This window comes from Oryzias melastigma, linkage group LG7 (genome assembly GCF_002922805.2).
Source record: "Oryzias melastigma strain HK-1 linkage group LG7, ASM292280v2, whole genome shotgun sequence".
In the NCBI taxonomy this organism is placed as follows: Eukaryota; Metazoa; Chordata; class Actinopteri; order Beloniformes; family Adrianichthyidae; genus Oryzias; species Oryzias melastigma.
Window position 1 is genome coordinate 27,821,717 of NC_050518.1, and position 8,594 is coordinate 27,830,310.

Sequence of the window (8,594 nt, forward strand, 5' to 3'; positions counted from 1 at the left end):
TCCAAGATGGTTTTCAGGGAGACTTCACTGCGATACACGCAGGCAAACAGAGCATTGACCTTGGCCTCCAATTTGTTTAGTTTGTCATTCTGAGTGTGCACGGCTCTCAGTGTCCCAACAGAAAGCACTCCCAGCCCGTCTTTCACTGTATGCCGCATTGCCAGCTTCCAATACATCCAAGTTCCGCCAGTTCCAATCGGCAAAAAGCCAAAGATCATTAATCCAGTGATGCAAACATCTTCAATGTCTTCCAGAGAGAGTTGTGACAGGCAGAAAATGCCCCATTTGCCTCAAGGGTAATTCATATAACCAGCTGCAAATGTACCCCCTGGGCAAGTGGGGTCCGGTCTCCCACTTCACATGGTGGAGAAAGTTTGGACTATTGCATTTGCAGCCCAGCAGATCAGATCCATATTTCCTGAAGGTGACAAAAGCAGAGTATGGCCACAGGGAGACGGGTTGAGAGATAGATAAGGGAGCTCAGAGAAAAGCGTCCGCTCTTGGTGAGTACTTTAATCAACTCGACTCGATACTTGGTTGAGGACCCCTCCCTGTCACTTTTTGACACTTTGGGTGTCCCCAATTCATGGCGTGCTGCTGGTTTTTCATCAAATGAAGGGTCCACGACCCTCTGTACGCGATGCTGGACGCGGTACCGGACGTGGTACCGCATGAGGAGTTGTCCTTGGGACGCAGCAGGTACTGGTACCCTAGCCCGGCATCGGACACTGTACCAGATGCGGTACTGGACCCAAACTGGTAACAGACGCGAACCAGTACCAGGTTAGGGTACTGGTACTGAGTTAGGGTACTGGGTCACGGTACTGGACCTGTTCTGGTTTGTGGACCAGAGGTTGGGAACCCCTGATTTAATGGGAAAAACTACCATGTCAAAAAACAATAAGTTGTGGACACCCAAAATGTAAAAAAGTCTTGGGATTGAGATTGTGTTGACCTAACCACATGGGCTAGTAAATATTTACAAAAAGAAGAAGAAGCCCCTCCCTGCAAGTCCAGTGTGAACACCATCGGGTAAACATGTAGCAAGCATGCGCGTTAGCATGTTCTTGAACACGCGTCACACATATGACGGGAACGTAGCATTGTAGTTTGTATAGTTAGGAGCAGTATTTTGTTGTTTTTGGATCTTGAATTTGGAATGAAATAAATAATTTTTAATAAATAATTATTAATGAATATTTAACATTTAAATGAAATGTTTGGATGAAGGATCTATAGGTCCTGTCATTAACACTTTACAATGACCTTTTATACTAATGAAACTACTTAGCAAAATATTTATATTAAAGATCTTTATGTGATTCATTTCGAAGTTTGTTTTGACTTTTTTTTTTACTTTGCAAGATAACTTTAATTTAAATGTAACCATTGATCTTTGACACTTCCGTGTGGCATACGTCTTTCTGTTTTCTCTGATGTTGAAAAGTAGTTATCCTTATGGCCACAAGAGGTCCTCGTCAGATTGATGTACCTGTAAATTGTTTTTGACATTTGAACAAACAGTGATGTTTTATGTTTTTTCTACCCCGATTTCCTGTATTCAATACTTTTCTCCTCATCTTCCCATTTTTCCCCTTCTTCATTTTTTCCTCATCTCTTTCCTCACACCTATTTCTTACACTTGTTTTCTGTTATTCTTTTTCCTTCATCTCACATCCTCCTGAGAGCCTCCCACTTTTCTCTCTCTCTTCTTTGCACATCATTCCTCTTTCAATTTTGCCATCTCTGCTGTTTCCCCCCTTTACATTATTTTCTCTTTATCTTTTCACAGAACCTTCTCATCTTCCTCCCCTGTCTGGCACTGATCTGCCCTCTTTTTTTCATCCCTCCGTCCCTTTCCATCCCCCATCCCTCTATCTGTTTGGGTCTCACGAGCCGTTTATGCCTCCTCGGTGGCTGCTATTACAGCATCACTTTGCATTTAGATAACCATCACCCCACCACCCTAAATTGGTCCAGGGCAGGAGGAGGGGATAAAGAGAGGGGAAATCAACAAAAAAGCAGGAGGAGGAGCATTATGACACGAGGAGAATGGGGGTGAGGTGATATTGAACTTTTCAGGAGAAATAATTGCACATGTGGAAGCCCTGTGGAGACTGCCACATGGGGAAATTTGAGCTGAAATGCAGACAAACAATTTCTATACCAGCAATTAGGATCAAAAGCATTTTCCCATTTCTTTTTGAAAAATCCATCACTACCCTTCATTCTCTGTCTATGCTGGCAGAGTTCTATCATTATTTTGTGAGTCCTGATAACAAACAGTTTTATCAGACACCATGTAAGGTTATAGATTTATTACAAGGGGAGTTAAGTACGAAAACCTTTAAGGTCGTAAGTCTTTAAGATCCAGAAAGATATTGTTCTTTAGGCTTTGTAAATTTGCTCTGCAGTTGTTGGAGTGTCAGTGAAATGAACATGTTTCATCTTGCTATGTAATAATCCATAAATGCATCTTTCTAGCCAATGATTTAGAAACAAATTAAACCTCGAGGTAAAAAAAAAAAATGACTTAAAGAGTTTAAATGTATTATTTGACGACAGAAAGGGGTTCACTTTCCTGTCCTCATAGTCACCCGTTACCATCAGGATGAGATTTTGTGAAATCTACAGAGTACTCGTCTTCAGACAATAAGTATTCAATCCAGCTCACAGAGTCTGTCCAGCCATTTTTCCACCAGCCAATCCAACTCACTACCAAGCTCCGCCCCTTTCACTATCTTAATTTCCAAAACACACAGTCAAAGATCAGATTACTATAAGTTAAGCATCCTTCTTCTACTTTAGAGTGTCCATCATATCTATTGACTGTATATGAGAAGCAGATGTTCCAAACAGGAAGTACCTACTGGCTCCAAGAATCCAAAATCCCATAGACTTTTATAGAGAAATAAGCAGTTGTTGTATATTTGCTCTGATACTATTTTTTAACATGTTCTTGATAATCCTCTTTTTTTTTCATGATAATTTTAAATTATTGCAAGCTACTAAGTTGACCAATCAGATGCCTCAATAAAAATATTAATGTATCTCATGTCCAACGTTGGAAACATTTGATAGAAAGATTTCATTTAGTCTGCTTTCAAGTGGTAGGGGAGTGGACTTCCAACAAGCTTACTCCTGATTGGCTAGAGTGGTTTCTAAAAAAGAATTAACTGAGCCTGACTCCAACCAATCATTGCTTATTGGCGTTGTCTTGTTCTAACATGGCAATGTCTGTATGGCAAAAAGTTGGCGACTGAATTATTTTGTTGGAACCGGGGGTAAGTCCCTTATCTCACACTTGGTCTAGTTCTCATTTACAGTAAATAATCGTAACACATGCACAGATGGACCCTTTTGTGTAGGAACATCATGTTAAATATGTACAATAGAAGTTGAGTCATAGTATTTGGACTCAATATCGTCTTCCTTGAAACTATTCACCAGTCATCTAAGTTGCTTCAAGTGGTCAAACTGATGAAGAGACTTGGGTGAGTAGTGAAACGTTTCATAGATGTAAGATTCAAGTCCAGAGTCCATAACTCCACTTCGAGATGTCACCTTTACCGACAATAAGCAAAAGTAACATTTAACTAAGCCCCACTTGGGTTCAGATCCAGGCAGCCCTTCCTCACGACCACGGCCTTCCAGTTATCACAGGGGATTGTTGAAGTCTCCTAACAATAATCCTGAGTCAGAGTCATTTCTTGCACATGTCCTATAGACTTCAAAAAGGACAGATACTCTGTTTGGTCCAAAACAACAGTAAGAGACCTGTCCCCAACTTGGAGGCACATAACCCTCTAATTGTCATGACTTTGGAGGCTCTGAACAAACCCACACCAGCCTGCTGCCTCTCAATATAGTTGACTCTGGAGTAGTCCAACTCCTGTTGAGAAGTCAAGTGGCTAGCTCAACGATCTCCCTCAAAGCACCCACAAAGTCTCTTTCCCTTTCAGTAAGGTGACGTTCCTTGTGCCAATAAATTGAGTTTAATGTTTATAACCTGTGATACGTGGAAGGGCGTGAGCATGAGGAAGGACTGCCTGGATCTGAACCCAATTGGGGCTTAGGTAATGGTTATTTTCAGAGGGTATGGTGACATCTCGAAGTCGAGTCATGAAATCTTAACTTGAATTCTACATCTTTGAAAGCTTTGCTTGACCACTTCTTACATTGTATGGTACCCACCACTAGTGGTCCTTCCAGGCCAACAGAGGATAGTCTTTTGACTGTGCCCATCAGGTGCTTATGTGCAAATACTAAACCTTCAGAATTTCCAATCATCACTGAAGACCCATCTGCCATGGGAGATCCTATCAGTCTCATTTGTCCCAAACTGCTTACCCTCTGAGAACACACCACCACAATAAGATGATGGTCCAGGAAATGGACCACTGCTGTATTGTGATGGATATTAGAAACATTAATTAGAAGCATCAGATTCTATAATATGTTATTCAGATGTTCTGAAAGCATAAATGTGGCTTCCTTAACTCACCATCTGAAGAAGAACAGCAACATTTAATCATTTATTCTCACTTTCGCTGAAATAAAGATTTGCAACAACCATGCATGTCGTTTTATCCAGCGTTTGTTCACTGCATTACAATAAGGAAGTAAGAATGTCAATCCATTTAAGGCGGTATCCTTTTTCTGCCTCTGACCTTTTCAAATGACTTGCTGACAAATCATCTCACATGACCAAAAAAAGCTACATTTTTAAAGACTTAAAGGTTTTTTGTGGGAACATGAGCCAAAGAATAACTGTCAGAAGCCTCATAAATATCACTTTATATGCTTTTCCATAAAAATCTTCTGTATCGAATTTTAGTGTTTGATCATAATATTAAAGAAAATGTTCCTTAATACACTTCAAAGGGGCACATTGTAGAAGAGAAAAATGGAAAATAATACAAGTTTAGCACAAAGAATACTTGGAAGACCGTTTGACTCTTTTAATATGACAATTTTTAATGTGCTTTGAAATGTGGATAAGAGCAGTAACTCACTTGTAAAGAGAATCATCTCAAGCATCTTTAATGCAAAATTGCTGCTTTTTTGTGCTTCTGAAGAAAGGTTAGTTAGAAATGTCATTACTCTATAAGGGGTCATCTTGTAAGTGTTAGGGTCAAACCTCACAGCTGAGAATCTTTGAAAGATTGAGCAAATTTGCCCTCGAAGATGAATATAGTTAAGAAATGGCATTTAAACAAAGGACAATTCAACGTCATGAATCCCATCCCACTATTTCCCCTTTCACTACTGCATTGTGGTTCACATGTTCAAATTCAATCCAAATGGGAAAATCTAGGGAAAAGAATAAAAATAAGCTGTAAAATCAGCTGATTAAAAGAACAATGTTTAATTAAAGCCGCGAGCGGCGTTCGGTGGTCTGCAGGCGCTACCCGCCCACGCCACCCCTTTTGGACCCGCCCTCACTGGCTGTGCGGCTGCTACACCCCCGCTGCAACCCTGTTCAGAGCTGCACACAATGAATTCATTCAAAAATATTTTTTTTCCAAATGACAGCTCTTCCGTTGATTTATATCTCCATAGCAACCATTTTATTTCTTAGTCACGGAGAGGTGTAGGTCATTTTTAGATGAATGGGTAAAAGTTATTGTATTACCAAGTACATATTTACCAATATTTACTGAGATTTACCAGTGTTTTGGTAAATAGTTTTGGGAGCTTGCCAAGAATATTGCTATTCAAAATCTACACATTTTAAACCAACATTTTTTTCCAAGGAGCTCCCCAATGATGCTCGAGGAGTGAGGAGACGGTAGACTGACACCTCTAGGAGTTTGATTTGTAGAAAGTGTTAAAGGGGACATTTATGTGGGGAAATTAAAGATTGTGACCTCTTTCTGAGGTCAAAGGTCAACAAACATTGGTTGCGGTTGTTGTCTTAGCCATGTGGGGAATTTCTTTTGTCACCCATTAGGTGCCAAGCCATAGATCTTGTGGCCATCCTACTGTCATTTCAAAACCTCGTTTGGATATCCCCAACATGTGTGTTTTGGTTTTGTTAATTAATTAGTTAAGAGTTCTTTTTTTTTTTTTTTTTTTGAACCCCATAAGAGATTCTGGCAATATAAAACTATTTTTTGGATGCTTTCACAGAACATTAATAAAAATGGACAAAGTAAATACAAAAATACTTAACCTCCTGAAATGAAACCACTTCAGTCGCCATTTTCCCGCAATACGGGCGACGCCGTTTGGAGCCAGTTGACAGAGATTGGTTCGAGTCGGTCTAAGAAAAACGTTTATATGGCAACTACTGTCACCAATCAGGAGTGAGCTTATTCAAAGTCAAACCCCCTTCTACTGAAAGCAGCTCAGGAGAATCTGCCAATCTAACATTTGGGGTCACCGGGCATCGCACACTTTTACAGAGGCATCCGATTCGTCAGTTTATATCTTGAATAGCTTGCAATTAAGAAAAAAATATCATGAAAAAAAAATAGGATTAGAAAGAAACTGTTAAGAAAAATGTATCAGAGAAAGAATGTTTATTCTGGCAAATAGAACGACCGAGTAACAGCTGTTTATTTCTCAATAGAAGTTTATGGTTATGTCCGAATTCCCACCCTAATTCCTAACTACTAAAAAACTATAGTGCTCAACTATCAAGTGCCCTAGATTTTAAAAGCCGTTTGGACACCATGCTAGGTACTTTCCTTTCTTTTTTCTAAATGCCGGATATGATGTCACCGATTTCACAAAGTGAAAATCTAATACATATGAACATTTCATGACCTCTATTTGTGACTCCACTGTGTTCTGATGATGAAAATGTGGATGTCTTATTAAAAAATGACATTTAAAAACATGTTTTTTTTCACAAAAATTGTTCGACTGCAATGCATCACTATAGCGAGTGGTGAAGGAATTTGGACACACTCTATGGGATTTTGGCTTCTCTGAGCCAGAAGGTACTTTCTGTTTGGAACACGGCAAACAGTCCAGTGATACATATATTCTATGGATGGTTTCTTCCGGTACGATGTCGCCATTTTTGGGGGGAGAGGTTGTTCACTATGTCCAAAATTTAAAAATACATGGTACCAGGTGCATGCAGCTTTTGGTGAGTTTTTGTACATGAGGTGGGAAATGTTTCTCAAGCGAACAGTAAGAAAGAAGAATTGTGACATTCTGGTCCTGGCAGTCTGGCACTAACCGCTGCAGGACAGAATAAAAGCACATTTCAATGCAGACCTTGTGAATTACCATCAGAATCAGATGATTTTCTCCTAAAGACTCCATACTTCCAAAAACCAGGCTCCCTGGTTAGTTTGTCTGCTTCAGTAATTCATCCGTCAGATGCTTGAACAGTTTTCCATTCAAGTCAAAGGGGACACGGAACAGAGACAGGTGAGCACAGTCAGAGACAGGTGTGCCTAAGCCTCCGAAGGACATGTTTAACTTAATTTAAAATCTATGTCTCCGCCAATACAATTGTGAGCTTTGCCAACATAAATGTCCAACGGCAACATCTCCAAGCATCACCAATGCACTTCAGGGTTTAACAGAGACCCAGTAAAGGAGTAGACATCCGAAAGGAAAATCTATGACTCAAGGTGTAAACAACATAACAAAAAGCAAAGAAAAATGAATTTAGTTTTCTCTGCAACATGAAATATATTTTCTGCTTTTCTTTGAAAAACTTTTTGTTGATTTGTCTGCAGGCTTTACCAAAGCTTTGCAATTTTTATAACAGAGAATCCCTATGTTCTATGATTTCACTCTTTGCATTCTCATTTTTGTGAGGGATTTTGTTTGCCAAGCTTCTTAACGGATTCCAATTAGCAATTAAAGACCCACTCCAATGAAAATGGCATTTTTCTGATAATGGAGGACTTGTATGCATAAAATTAAGCTTAAAATTGCATTTCCGAGTACGTCTTCAAATCGTTATGACTCAAGAGGAGACGAAAAAAAGCAGTTTGAGAAAAACTGCTCGCTGTTTTTGCAACGTTTTTGCGAGTAGAAGAGAGTAAACATAGAGCCCACAGCGACAGGGAGGCAAAGAGGGGGTTAATTAGCACTGATGGTTCCACCAAAAATGCATAGATGATATCCTAATGAACTCCTGCCGCTCTGCAGAAACTATGTCCTAAATAATGACTCTGGTGTTAGATTTTTGGCTAAAAGCAGCTTAACCAACTCTTTAAAATTGGATGATTGGAGTAGGACTTTATTAATCCTTTAACACCGGAGTTCCAGTGTTTATTTTCTTTGATTTGGTGTAACTTTTTAATCGTTAACACGATCAGCATAAAACTGGGCCTCAAATGGGTTTGTCCACAGTTTCTGTGGTGGCCAAACTAGTGAGCTCCACTTTGTAGAGCTAGCAGGTTCCGCTTTATTGAGCTAGCGAGTGGGGCCACCGCCGAAACTACAGCAAACCCATTTGAGGCCACATCTTCTGCAACATTTAAGCCAAAGGGGGCCCACCTGGCCTTGCTGGCTGGGATGTTAAAGATTTTGTTTTACACCAGAGGTGTTAAAGGGTTAAAAAGATCCATATTTGTTGGTGAGTCTGTTTGTTATGTTGCCCTGAAACTAAAATGGTGTACATT